This window comes from Cynocephalus volans, chromosome 6, assembly GCF_027409185.1.
Source record: "Cynocephalus volans isolate mCynVol1 chromosome 6, mCynVol1.pri, whole genome shotgun sequence".
NCBI classification, from domain to species: Eukaryota; Metazoa; Chordata; class Mammalia; order Dermoptera; family Cynocephalidae; genus Cynocephalus; species Cynocephalus volans.
This window is the reverse complement of record NC_084465.1, coordinates 63,555,642-63,571,154: the sequence shown is the minus strand read 5'-3', so window position 1 is coordinate 63,571,154 and position 15,513 is coordinate 63,555,642.

The window sequence follows — 15,513 nt, the reverse complement described above, 5'->3', positions numbered from 1 at the left end:
TTTGCTGTACACTTAGCTGCCTTTGCCAAATCACCTGACATCAATGTATAAAAAAACACTTGACTGGTTCCAGGTAGTAGTCTATTTGGACAATCTATGTATTTCCCATAATCTCCTTTCTCTAAAAAAAATGAGGTTAACAACGATGTACCATTTCTGTTTTTATAAAATTTGATGATCTTTAAAATGTTTTGTATTGTTTGGGAAAAGATGGCATATGAATACAATTCGAGATCATTTTTATTCTTGCTGTCATGTAAATTTGGTAGCATTGATACAGTTTTTAAATATACTACTCCTCACTTGTGGCTTGTGTGTTTTATTTTGTGAGCATTCTATATCTTTGCTGATACTCTTAAATGAAATTTGTCTGGATATACTTCTTCAATGGGTTTTGCGGCATTTTCACTTATCTTCCTAATAGACATTTTATATATTTTATGGCAGTTTATAATAGCCTTCTAGGCATAGCTAAATGCTTTACTTATCATTAAAGGTAAGGCCATATGGGAAGCTTACTGGCTTGAACTGTGGAGAGTCAGCAGTTTTGGAGTCAGTAAGCCAAGGCTGTGTTTGTGGGCTCTAAGGAGACTAAATATTTTATTCACAGAGTAATTCAATGTATATCTGAGGGCTTCTTCCACAAGTATGCCTATCAAGAAAATGCTGAATATATAGTATTAGCAAGAAGGAAAGCAATTTTAGCTGCATGTATCTCTGCCAAAGTGAGCTGGCTAAGCATCCTGTAAGGTATGCTTTAAGCACATAGAAAAAATTTATTTCTGTATAAAGGGAACAATGTAACTCTTCATCTAAAGCTAAAAGCTAAGCACTATGAATTCTCTACTTTGCAGTACCCACTTTCCTCCAAATTATAGGGTGAAAAATGTTTAGCCATCCCAGTGATTCGATAGACTAGCTGTGTGAAATAATTTTAAGTGCTTTGCAATAGCTGTGACTTCTGGGGCAAATCATATTCACTTCAAAGTTTAAAATATCTTTTTTTCCCACCCACATAAAAACTTTGGTTTAAATGTTTAAATGCTGTTATCTCTGTTATTTTTTAAACTACTGAAAAATTTGTCTGTAATATCTGAAAGTGTCATAAATAAGAAAATGATTATTCTTCCATTCTCAAGTTTTTTTTAAACTCATTTGGAAACAAGTATTCAATGTCTGTACTTCATAGATGAGGAAAAATGGCATTAAAAATCTCTCCTAAAATAAGTATCACCTCCTATAAACCTTTATATTTTATTCCTATGGTTGCTAAGTTTGATCTTTGTGTTAAACCAGAGCTTAATCTCACCCTTGGCTGCACACTGGAATCACCTAAGGAGCTTTAAAATGTCCTGCCATCTGGATCCCACACCTGGAATTTCTCAGTTAATTGTTCTGAGGTGTGGCTTGGGCATCAACTGAGTGCTCATAAGAGGCAGCTAGGGTGCAAGTTTTAGGTAACCCCTCCAGCTCTCATGGTGATGCTCCCACTGTTTGCCATGCCATACATGACCCCGTGTCTTACGGTTTCAAGGGAAGTGGGAAACCAGAAAAACATTCTTAACTGGTACAGTGGGAGAGGAGATTTATTACTCAAATACTCAAATAAGCCTTTTTCAAAATAGTCTTCTTTAAGCTATGTTACAGAATCATAGCCTTATATTCATGGCTAAGCATCCCAAAAATAACAATGAGAGGAGAATTCTAACTTTATAAAGTTAGAATTCACACTGAAGATAAAACAATATAGATCTTTTTATACCAAACATACAGCAAAAACTTCATTATGCAGGCAAAAATAGACAAATATGAAACAATAGTAAGTAGACTTTAAAATAATATTCTTAGTCTAATATAAGTTAAGTAGAAAAAAATGAATAGTATAGAAGGTCAAAACAACATAACCAATATGGTAGATCTTATATATGTGTATTAAATTTCTTAAGAGCACATGGAACATTTATAAAAGTTGACCACAATAAATTCTCTGAAACAGAAAAAGTGGAAATCACATTTTCATGTCACAATGAAATAAACTACAAATTAATAACAAAATCAAAACCAAAACGATTCTTTAACTTGAAAATTTAAAAGCTATTGAATATAGGTAAAAGAGAAATAAAAACCGAATTTGCAGAATTTCCAAACAAAAATAATAAAGAAAACTCTTTATATTATAGTCTATTTGGTACAACTTTAAGCAGTTGATCAGAGGGAAATTCTCAGCCCTAATATCTTTTATTGATAAAAACAAAAGAATGCCATACCTAAGATATATTCCTAACTTGTAAAGTAAGAAAATAAAAAGAAAGAAAAAGAATAAAAGAAAAGCACAATGAGGTAGAAAACATGGAGAAAAACCCATTAACACAATAAATAAATCAAAATGCTGGCATTTCAATAAAAATTCAACAATATAGACAATTCAAGAAATATGCAAAATAAAATATGCAAAATATTAAACATATGCAAAATAAAATACTAGGGAAACATTGAAACAAGAAATTTTAAGGTCTTCTTTCAAACTTATTTGAGATTCCACATAAAATGTAAAACTTACTTCTTCATAATACAATACAAAACATACAATCTTCATAATTGACCCGAAATGAGACTGAAAGCTTAAATAGACCAACTTCTATGGAACAAAGAAAGAAAACAATAAAGACCTATTCAACAAAAAGCTCTGTACTCAGATGGTTTCACAGGGGAATTCAAGAAACCACAAAAAATATATCTCTGCTTAAGTTATTTCAGTAAATAGAAAAAGGATAGAAAATTTCCAAATTATTTGTTATGAGGCAAGTATAACACTATTCCTGAACAGACGAAAATTGGCCAAAAACATAAACTGAATGTGAATACAACAATTTTCATTAATGTAGTAATAAACAAAATCCAACAGTACATTGCAGATAGTAGACTGTGATAAATGATGAGACACAATGCTTTTTGCCTAAGATTGGGAACAAACCAAACATGTTTTCCTTCATCGCTCTTTTTCAGCATTGTTCTGGAGGTCTTAGTGCAATAAGAGAAGAAAAAGAATAAAAGATATACATATACACGCATATTATATATATATATATATATATATATATATATAATATGCGTTGTAAAAAACACATAAAACTGTATTTATTAGCAGATTGTCTATGTAGAAAATCTCAATCTACCAACCCTCATGACCTTACAAATGTAGCAAGACCACAGGACACAAAGTCAATATAAAAAATCACTTGCTTTTTTATATGTCAGCAGTAAAAAATTGGAATTCAAAATAAAAGGCTATTTACAATAGCACGAAAGCAAGCAAGCGACCAACCAACCTTAGGTATAAATCTCAAAAATATATATAATATCTATATGCCAAAAATTTCAAAGCATTGATTAAAAAATCGAAGACAAGTGGAGAGATATTCTATGTTCATGTATTGGAAGACTCAATATTGTTAAAATATCAGTGCTTCCCAACTTGATTTCTAAATTCAGCACAATTCCTATAAAAATCCCAGCAAGGTATTTTGTAAAAGCCAACAAACTTATTCTAAAATTTATATGGAAAGTTGAAAGACCTAACGTAGTCAATATAATACTGAAGAAGAACAAAATTGGACTCACACTATCTGTTTTCAAGATATAAAATAAAGCGACAATAGTCAGGACAATGCAGTACATTGGCAAAAGAGTAGACACATAGATAAATGGAAGAGAATAGAGAGCCCAGAATTAGACCCACATAAATATAGTCAAAAGGCAGGAAGGCAATTCAATGGTAAAAAGGTAGTCTGTTCAACAATTGTGCTAAAAATATTGTGTCCATATGTAAAGAAAAATATACTTAGGTTTGTGTAGACCTTTTACTTTATACAAAAATGTAAAATGAATTAAGATAGATCATGTATCTAAATGTAAAGTGCAAGAATATAAAGAATAAAATTAATAAAAAAGGATTTTTGATAATTACACAAAAAGAAATGCTTTCAAATTGGTAATGAAACCAGAGTAAATAATTAATCCAAGTAACTAGTGAGTACGATTTTTGCCTTTAGTGGTACATGTTGCCGGACACACAAAACCTCTGAATAACTATAAAGAATATTAAACTTTACTTAGTATGTTTGCTGTTGGTGTTGGTGTTGGTGTTGTATTTCTAAAACTATTCTGTATGTACTGCAGAATAAAGCAAATCTGTAAGAGTAAGGTATTGTTGGACTTTTACTGTGGGTGAAAGTGGATGCAAATGTGGAATGGTAAAAGGTAAGAAGAATCCTATGTTGTTAAAAAATATATGTATATTCATATATATGAAGGTATTTTTAAAAGTTCATGAAAAAATAGAATTGAAACATAATATGAATCCATGAACTTTTTTCCTTTTTATGAATAAATTGTATGAGTTAAAATAATATATTTCTTGAAAATTTGATTGAATTCCCTGGTTAAACCAACTGAGTTTGTTTATTATTATTATTATGAAGGCTATTACTACCAATTCATTTTTAATAGTTATTTTCAATTTCTCTATTTTTTTTATTATCCTGAATCTGCCATTTTTCATGTTTCTAGGAATTTAGCCATTTTACCTAGATTTTCAAAGATATTAATTAAAATTATTCATAACATTTAAACATGAATATCATTTACCATTTTATTGTGTATATAATTATATCCTCTTTCATTTCTGTACTTAATATAAACTATAACTATAAATATGTCAGAATTTATGTGATAATACCATTAATGTTAGAATCCTATCTTATTATTTTATTTTAAAATAGCTCACCTTTGTTATTTTTTATTTTGCTTGTTTTTATTATTCTCAAGTTTATTGATTTTGTCTTTTATTTGTAGTGCCACCATTTGCTTTTGGTCCATGAACTTTTTTAAGTGCCCTTGTATATTCTTATTTCATGTTAATCTGTATGCTCCTATATATTTCAACAATTATATATATAATTCAATACTTCTATATATATGAAATTCAAATTGTGCATATGCATATATAATTCAGCTGTGTGTATGTGTGTGTGTGTATGTGTGTATGTGTGTGTGCTTTCTTAGCTCTGTCACTGAAAGGGTGTAGAAGCAATAATAACCCAGTTGCAGTGAGCAACTAGTGGTATAATCCAGTGGTATATTTATATTTCTGAATATTGTTCTCTACTAAAAGGAATTTTGACTCTTTGGAAAAGTGTCTATTTTTATATCTGGGCAAAGGAAAGTATAAATTAAGCATGGAACATCTTATGACAGAAGGCATGGAAAGATACTCAAAGATAGGGTCAGGTCAAAAGGATGTGGGAGCCAGATTGAAGCAGTTCTAATTTTGCATAATTAAGCTTCAAAAAGAATAATAATGGTAATAGATTACAGCATATTGAATAAAAAAAAGAAACATAAGTCCACATTGATATTAAAAAATAAAACAGGTGAGACAGAGAAAGTAAGAGAGAAGGTGTAAAGCTCTTCTTTACAGAAGAATGTCAGCAAATAAAAAATAGAAAAGATAACAAAACCGTTTTGTAACTCCATAATTGATTCAAACATAATCAATTCGTTCACGCCACAAAATATTCCTTGATTACAAAAGGTAAATTTTCTTTCGTCATGGAAACCCTAAACAACTAATCAAGCTTTCCATTGCCAGTAGTGAGATAGTTTAATATGTACCTTCTTATGTGATTCAATAATACACAGTGTCACTAATGAATCAATATGTCACAATCAATTCATCACAAGATAAATCACTAATGTTAATTCTTCTGCAGGGCAACTGACCTGAACTCTTAAAAAGGATTCAATGGCATAAAGAACAAAGGGAGGAGGGGGAATTGTTCTAAATTCAAGGCAAAAAGTGAAATATAAAAGTTATATCCAAAGTGTAATACTCATTGGATCCCAGATTAGGAAAAATAATGCATAAAAGATATTTTTGAAACAGTAGAGACATTTTATTAGATTTTTTTCCTTGAATGATATTGTATTCATGCTGACTTTCTTAGTTTTGATAACAGTATTATGGCTTTATAGGAGAATGTCATTGTTCTTGAGAGTTTATGCTTACGTGTTTGGGGATGAAAAGTCATGGTCCCTTAAGGATGGTTTGGAAAAATGGAAAGATCTCTCTCTCTTTCTCTTTCTATATGTATGTATGTATGTATGTATGTATGTATAAATATATATGTATATGTGCATATATATGTGTGTGTATATGTGTATGATATATAAATAGAGAGATAGAGAGACAAAGAGACAGAGAGACAGACAGACAGAGAGAGACAGATGGGATGGGGGTGTGATGAGATATTAACAGCTGGCCAAGAGTATATAAGATTTCCTTATCTTGTTTTTTGAACTTGAAATTTTAAAATATTTCAAAATAGAACAGAAAATAAAAACAACAACATAAAAGAAATTCTCTAACCAACTTCCATATCCATCCTTTCTATTTTATTAAAGTCTCTATGGCAAGACCATAACCTTTGTTTTTGGTCATTTAGAATCTTATGTTCATGTAAACCTTGCCCTGTTAATAGCTTCTAGTGAATTTTGCATTGTGTCTTTGAAAGGAAATGAAAGTCCATTAAAATGGTTCCTTTTTGCAATATTGAACATATTCTGAAAAGTGATAGGAGATCAATAAAGTATGTCTTTTTATTCCCTACATTTCTTTCATTCTGGATGTCATCTGGGAACACAAAAAAACTTGTGTAATTAGTTGTGTATAGAATCAGAGTCTAGCCTTGATATGTCTAATACTCATGTGTCTTTATATCTCCTAATAACACTGGGTGAGGTGATTTTTAAAATAATCTAAGTCCGATCCTGGGATATTTTAATTTGTAATATAATTTTCCTTTGGAAAAAAATGTTTCCTTAAAATCTCACAATAGCATTGCATTTTCCAACTAAGAATTATTATGGATACACATTTCCTTACCTCCTCAATCATATGAATATGAATTCACTTCTAGGTAAGTTAAGAAAATTTAATTTCTTAAAAAATAAAATCGTTAGAATGGATTTTCTGTTATGTAAGAATATACATGTTCGATCTATTCAATAAGGTAAGAATGCTTTAAAAAATAAAGAGAAATGAATGAGTGCTGAACTTTATCAAATGCTTTTTCAGCATCTATAGAGATGATCATATGGTCCTTGTGTTTGAGTTTATTAATATGGTGTATCACATTTATTGATTTGCGTATGTTGAACCAACCTTGCATCCCTGGGATGAATCCCACTTGATCGTGATGAATAATTTTACGTATGTGTTGCTGTATTCTGTTTGCTAGTAATTTAGTGAGGATTTTTGCATCTATATTCATCAAGGATATCGGCCTGTAGTTTTCTTTTTTGGTTATATCTTTACCTGGTTTTGGCATCAGGATGATGTTTGCTTCATAGAATGAGTTTGGGAGATTTGCGTCCGTTTCAATCTTTTGCAATAGTTTGTAAAGAATCGGTGTCAATTCCTGTTTGAATGTTTGGTAAAATTCTGCTGTGAATCCATCTGGTCCTGGGCTTTTCTTTGTTGGGAGCCTTCTGATAACAGCTTCAATCTCCTTTATTGTTATTGGTCTGTTCAAATTTTCTACGTCTTCATGGTTCAGTTTTGGGAGCTTGTGTGTGTCCAGAAATTTATCCATTTCCTCCAGATTTTCAAATTTGTTGGCGTATAGTTGTTTATAGTAGTCTCGAATGATTCCTTGTATTTCAGATGAATCAGTTGTAATATCACCTTTTTCATTTCTAATTTTTGTTATTTGAGTCTTCTCTCTTAGAGGGAAAGTATCTCAACATAATTAAAGCCATATATGCCAAACCCACAGCCAATATCATCCTGAATGGGGAAAAGCTGAAAGCTTTTCCTTTAAGAACAGGAACTAGACAAGGATGCCCACTCTCACCACTCCTATTCAACATAGTGTTGGAAGTACTAGCCAGAGCAATCAGAGAAGAGAAGGAAATAAAGGGCATTCAGATTGGAAAAGATGAAGTCAAACTGTCCCTGTTTGCAGATGACATGATCCTATATATCGAACAGCCTAAAACCTCTACAAAAAAACTGCTGGAATTGATAAATGATTTCAGCACAGGAGCAGGATATAAAATCAACACACAAAAATCAGTAGCATTTCTTTTCTCCAATAGTGAACATGCAGAATGAGAAATCAAGAAAGCCTGCCCATTTACAATAGCCACCAAAAAAATAAAATACTTAGGAATTGAGTTAACCAAGGAGGTGAAAAATCTCTATAATGAGAACTACAAACCACTGCTGAGAGAAATTAGAGAGGATACAAGAAGATGGAAAGATATCCCATGCTCTTGGATTGGAAGAATCAACATAGTGAAAATGTCCATACTACCCAAAGTGATATACAAAGTCAATGCAATCCCCATCAAAATTCCAAAGACATTTTTCTCAGAAATGGAAAAATCTATCCAGACAATTATATGGAACAATAAAAGACCACGCATAGCCAAAGCAATGCTCAGCAAAAAAAATAAAGCTGGAGGCATAACACTACCTGACTTTAAGCTATACTACAAAGCTATAATAACCAAAACAGTATGGTACTGGCATAAAAACAGACACACTGACCAATGGAATAGAATAGAGAATCCAGAAATCAACCCACACACTTACTGCCATCTGATCTTTGACAAAGGCACCAAGCCTATTCACTGGGGAAGGGACTGCCTCTTCAGCAAATGGTGCTGGGATAACTGGATATCCATATGCAGGAGAATGAAACTAGATCCATACCTCTCGCCGTATACTAAAATCAACGCAAAATGGATTAAGGATTTAAATATACACCCTGAAACAATAAAACTTCTTAAAGAAAACATAGGAGAAACACTTCAGGAAATAGGACTGGGCACAGACTTCATGAATACGACCCCAAAAGCATGGGCAACCAAAGGAAAAATAAACAAATGGGATTATATCAAACTAAAAAGCTTCTGCACAGCAAAAGAAACAATTAAAAGAGTTAAAAGACAACCAACAGAGTGGGAGAAAATATTTGCAAAATATACATCTGACAAAGGATTAATATCCAGAATATATAAGGAGCTCAAACAACTGTACAAGAAGAAAACAAGCAACCCGATTAAAAAATGGGCAAAAGAGGTAAGTAGGCATTTCTCTAAGGAAGATATACAAATGGCTAACAGACATATGAAAAAGTGCTCAACATCACTCAGCATCCGGGAAATGCAAATCAAAACCACATTGAGATACCATCTAACCCCAGTTAGGATGGCTAAAATCCAAAAGGCTATGAACGATAAATGCTGGCGAGGCTGTGGAGAAAAAGGAACTCTCATACATTGTTGGTGGGACTGCAAAATGGTGCAGCCTCTATGGAAAATGGTATGGAGGTTCCTCAAACAATTGCAGATAGATCTACCATACGACCCAGCTATCCCACTGTTGGGAATATACCCAGAGGAATGGAAATCATCAAGTCGAAGGTATACCTGTTTCCCAATGTTTATCGCAGCACTCTTTACAATAGCCAAGAGTTGGAACCAGCCCAAATGCCCATCATCGGATGAGTGGATACGGAAAATGTGGTACATCTACACAATGGAATACTACTCAGCTATAAAAACGAATGAAATACTGCCATTTGCAACAACATGGATGGACCTTGAGAGAATTATATTAAGTGAAACAAGTCAGGCACAGAAAGAGAAATACCACATGTTCTCACTTATTGGTGGGAGCTAAAAATTAATACATAAATTCACACACACACACACACACACACAAATCGGGGGGGGGAAGAAGATATAACAACTACAATTATTTGAAGTTGATATGACAAGCAAACAGAAAGGACATTGTTGGGGGGAGGGGGAGAGGGAGGATGGAGGGAGGTTTTGGTGATGGGGAGCAATAATCAGCCACAATGTATATCGACAAAATAAAATTAAAAAAATAAATAAATAAAAAATAAAATAAAAATAAAAAAAAAGAAAAAAATAAAGAAAAAAATAAATAAAGAGAAAGGAAAATGAAATGCAATGCATAACAGCCAAGGTAATGAGAAATAATACAGTTGCTCTTAACTAGTCTTGAGGTTTTAACTAGAACCATTTACATACAAAAGAATAAAATCCTAAATATTTCACTTCTTGAGATCTGAAATGAATTATTTTTTGCTGGCGTCTTTTCTGATTTATATCCTTAATACTTTTTAATGTCATTATTATACTGTTCATGGAGATGCAGAACCGTAGCATTTGAAACAATCTGACGGACAGTACCCATCAACTCAGTGTTAGTAATGTTTGTTTTATGTCTTTGTTTTTGGCACTTGCTGCCAACATCTAGTGTGGAAACATAGTTGGCCTTTCAGAGAATCCTCTGAGGAGCTTGCTCCCGGGGAAGAGAGACGAGGTTGTTCTCTGAGACACGTTTGATCAGTCTAATGACACATGATGGAAATGTCTGTGGAAATTATGTCACTGATGGTTTTTCAGTGACAGACATTTCACCATCTGGTATTCTGTGAAACTTAAGTAAAATATACTAGAAAGCATACAATTGTGGTAATTTGACAGGTGTCAGCAAAGCTGTTTTAAGTCTAAGTTTTTTTCTCTTTTTACTTCCATGGACAGCAAGGGATCATGAGGTTTGAAAGGCACCACCGTAAGCTGGACTTTAGTAGGAGAGGTATACAACCTATTGCAGAGTAAGCTTTTCATGATCAAATCTTTTCATACATCTATTGTACAGTTTAGCAAAAATATTGCAATTTCAGTAAAGAAGAATCTTGCTATTAAAGAAATACCCTTTGTTTGATGGACAGTCTGTATACACGCTGTAGAAAGAATAAAGACAAATGAACGAATTTCAAAGCCTGAACTCTGTTTTCCACATCACGGCTTCCTTGAAAGTGCAGAGAAAATGTAACTTTGGGCCATTATGTACTTTGTGAGTGCAAAATTTAGAATTTATTGACTACTGAGCACACTTGAAAAACGTTTTCCTTCCCCATTGTTTGTCCCCTGTAGCACATGTATATTGGGTTTCCAATCATGTAATCTTTTAACACCACATTCATATCAAATTGTGGTTTTAGAAAGGACTGAAAATAGAGATTTGTTCGGTTGTGCTATCCTTCTAACACTAAACTAACAAAAATAATTATGTTGAACTGCATTTCTTGCATTCCACTCAAATTATTGAAAACAGCCTATAATCGGAATCAGGAAGATTTGATTTCTTAAAATATTGCATTTCTTTATTCAGTGAAGTTTTTTCTGTCCACTGGGTACTGGGCACTAATACAAATTGAATGGAGCCAAAAAGGAGAATGGAATAATTTTCCTCTGATGTTAAATTCAATTTTAACTTTACTGAAGTGTATTTTTAAAATGTGTAGGTTTTCTTTAAAAATGGAAAAAACACACAACATTTTGACAAAGTAGGATTAAAATAATCACAGCTATTAATGTCTGTATCACACACCACTACAAACCTGGGGTTTATAGAGTTTCTTTGACTTCAGCTGATTTGTTTATTTAAACAATCTGGTTTAGTCATAAAGTGGTTTACTGATCTTGAGTAAATCACTTAACTTCCTTGACCTAAATTCCTTATGTGTGAAATGAAATGTTTGCTGAGGTCCCTTGACTTTTACGCTTTCAAGATTTCTTTGGTTTCTGTTCTTGACTATTTGTTTTCGACTTGACGTCTTTGTCTAACACAAATCCTGACAATTTAAATAACACTGTAGCATCTCTAGACATGATCGGCTTTGGTTTCTTAGGTGAGTTTAATTTTCTGGATACGTTGATGTCCATGCTGTCATGAGGACATCACTGAATGATATGTACTATTTCTTCATCTTCTGAAGAAATAGAGTGATTGTATTATCATCTTATTAGAAAGGTGCCATGCAGTTACTTCTGAGCGATTTAAGTTTCATTAAATTACTTTTCATATGCCATTGTGCAGCTGGAAATGACATTCATCTCATTTAAAATGGTATGAAAACTTATACATGTTTTCTAGTCATGTGAGAACTTTTTAATGTAGAAATTAGGAAAGCTCAGATTCTAAAAACCTGAGTAGGATAATTCTAAATGTTTTCAAACTAAAACATTAAGAATGTTTTAAATAGATAATTCTCCTTGGGTTTAGATGATTATATGAATGGCAGCTGTAAGTCTTTTATGTATTCCAATTTTGAACAGACCCAAGATGTGATATTTCCAACAATCAGTCAGTGATTTCTAGGGGGTGTTTATAAATAAGTGAATCTTCCACTCAGTACAAAGTATAATCTCTGCTTAAGTATAATTGTGATTCAGGGGCATCCTCTATTTTCATAGTCAGCCAATTGGATATGAAAGAACTTTTACTGATTTATAAAATGAGCACAGGAAAGATTTGGAAGTTTAATAAAGTTTTTTGAAGTAAACACTCCTGAAGATGAAGCAGAATGTTTTAATACATTTAGCTTTCCAGCCAGAAGCAACATTATTTACAAAATTACAGGGTCTGGGCTGTTTTGCAGGCACTGTGATCTACGTGGCTATCTAGGAAAATGTTAACAGCTTCTTAATGGCTCTGCTACCTAGGCGAATCATATATATTTAAGGCAAATGAAAAAAACACGCTAAAAAAGAATCTTTTTTCCTCTCAGTCACCTTTAAAAAAAAATTCACAAGTGTTTTGTATATTTAGATTTCCAAACCCCAGACTGAAGTTAAAAAATAATTTTGTTCTCAAGAAATTATCTTAAAATAGTTTTTGCCTTCAGTGTGGGGAACTGAATAACTGAAGAATAGGAATAGAAGAGAGATTTTTTCACTGTGCTGCTTTTTGTGCCTTTTATGTAAAAGTTCTATAAATTCAGGTGTGTGTGTGTATCTAAAAACTAATTAGGAAGAAGAAAAAATTTTGGTTGTGGGGACTGTGCCAGCATAAACATATTAAGGCAGGTAGTTCTGTTAAAAAGAGAGAACTAAAATATTTTCAAAGCCAAAAATATAATTAAAGAAACTGTCACTATTTTGTTCTTCAAGAATTCAATGTATTTCTCTGTAATATTCAGGATACCACTGAAATCAATGATCCAATAAGATTTTAGATTTTAAGAAAAATGATTCTCCTAATAAAAGAATGATTTCCTGAATGAGTAGAATTCTGAACTGAAAAGCAAAAAATGATATTCCTAGAGGTCATCCATAGAAGAGTAGTTCACTGTAGTCTAATGCTTGAAGCAGGGGAGGGTGTTTCCAGTTCAAATAGTTCAACCCCTTTCTCATGCCAGTGGCCCCTGAGGTCACTGGGCTCCATTGCTCTGTATAGACTATTCCCCTTACCAGTCTTCTTGGGGAAAATGATCTCCCACAGAGTTTTTGTGAGTCCCACAAAAATGCTTGATAAACTCCAACACTGTGTTACCAATTCCTCTAATTTGGTCTTCCTTGATCCTAACCGACAGTTTGCTGTTGAGGTTAAAGCTTATTTTTATTTACATATTTTTTAGTTTTTTTGTTTATGTTTTATTTTTTGATGTGTACAATTCAGTAGCCTTTCATATATTCACAGAGTTGTACAACCATCACCAGTATCTAATTCTAGAACATTTTCACCATTTCAGAAAGAACTCCCCCCATACCCATTTCCCATTCTCCCCTCACCCTAGGCTCTAGAAACTATTAATCTACTTTCTGTCTCTATGGATTTGACAATTCATGAATTTCACATAAATAGAGTAATATAAGTAATATAATAATGAGCTCTTTGTGTCTGGCTTTTTTCACTTAGCATAATTTTTTCAAGGTTTGCTCATTTTATCATGTATCAGTACTTAGTTCCTTTTTATGGCTAAATGATATTCCATTCTGAAGATATATCATATTTTGTTTATTCATTTATTCACTGATGGACATTTGGGTTTTTCCATTTTGGGGCTATTATAAATAATGCCACTATGAACATTCACATACAGGTTTCTGTTGTATCTGTGTTTTCAGTGATCTTGGGTATACACCTAGGAGTGGAACTGCTGAGTCGTATGGTAATTCTATGTTTAACTTTCTGCAGACTGCAAAACTATTACCCAAAGTGGCTGCACCAATTTACATTCCCACCAGCAATATATAAGGATCCAATTTCTCTATATTCTCACCAACACTTGTTATTGTTGGTACCTGTAGTGATTTTTAAAGAGCTTTATTGAGGTATAATTGATATAAACAAAACTGAAGATATTTAATGTATACAACTGATGAGTTTGGACAGATGCATATACCTGTGAAACCACCACAGCAATAAAGGTCACAAATGTATTCTTCATCTCTAAAAGTTCCATGTCCCCTACTTTTTTGGGGGGGGAGTAAGAACACTTAACATGAGATCTACCCTTCTAACAAGTTTTTAAGTACACAGCACAGTGTTATTAACGATAGGCACTATGTTGAACACAGATCTCAAGAGCTTACTCAACTTGCATACTGGAACCTTTTACCTATTGAATAACAACTCCCCACTTCTCAACCCTCCCAGCCCCTGACAACTACCATTCTACTTTAAACTTTTATGAGTTTGACTATTGCAAATATCACATATAAGTGGAATCATACTGTATCTGTCTTCTATGACTGGCTTATTTCACTTAGTATAATATCTTCCAGGTTCATCCATGTTGCTGCAAATGGCAAGATTTTCCTTCTTTTTAAATGAATAATATTCCATTATATGTATATACCACATTTTGTTTACCCATTCATCTGTCAGTGGACATTTAGGTTGTTTCTATATCTTGGCTATTGTGAATAAAGCTGTAATAAACATGGGAATGAAGATATCTCTTCTAAATCCAAATTTTCATTTCTTTGGATAAATATCCAGAAGTGGGATTGCTGAATCATATAGGAGATATATTTTTTAAATTTTTGGAAGAAACTCCACACTGTTTTGCTTAGCAGCTGCGTCATTTTACATTCCCCCAGCAGTGTACCCATTTCACCCCATCCTCATCAACACCTATCTTATTTTTAATAGTCATCTTAACAAGTGTGAGGTGATACTTTGTTGTGGTTTTGATTCTCAACCCCCTGATGATTGGTGATGTTGACCACATTTTCATAAACCTGTTGGCCATTGCCATGTCTTCTTTGGAGAAGTGTCCATTCAAGTCCTTTGCCCATTTTTAAATCAGGCTGTTTTTTGCTATTGAGTTATAGGAGTTCCTTATATATATTGCAAATATTTTATTCCATTCTGTGGATGTCTTTTCACTTTCTTGATGACATTATTTGAAACACAAAATACCTTAATTTTTATAAAGTGCAATTTATCTATTTTTTTTGTTGTTGCCTGTGATTTTGGTATCATATCTGAGAAATCATTGACAAATTCAACATCATAAAGATTAACCCATTTTTATTTGTGAATTTTACAGTTTTAGATCCCACATTTAAGTCTACAATCTACTTTAAGTTAATTTTAGTTTATGATACAAGAGGGTCTAA